This window comes from Myotis davidii, unplaced genomic scaffold (assembly GCF_000327345.1).
Source record: "Myotis davidii unplaced genomic scaffold, ASM32734v1 scaffold925, whole genome shotgun sequence".
Lineage (NCBI taxonomy): Eukaryota > Metazoa > Chordata > Mammalia > Chiroptera > Vespertilionidae > Myotis > Myotis davidii.
The window spans coordinates 525,756-525,988 of NW_006296531.1; positions in this window are offsets into that span (position 1 = coordinate 525,756).

Consider the following 233-nt stretch of genomic DNA (forward strand, 5'->3'; position numbering starts at 1 on the left):
GGGGAATGACGTCACCTAAGAGGCGGGATATCCGGCGCCCCCCCCACCCCCGTAGCCGGGCTCCCGGGGCCTGGACCCTGAGCCCAGAGCCGCCGCGCGAGCCAACGCGGCCCGCGCCTCCGCCTCTCTGGTCCGCGGACAGGCCAGGTCCAGCAGGCGGCCGCGACCCGGGAAGGAGAGGAAGGCGAGGCGGGGGGGGCGCCGCACCCGCCCCGGGGGGGGGGGGGGCACGG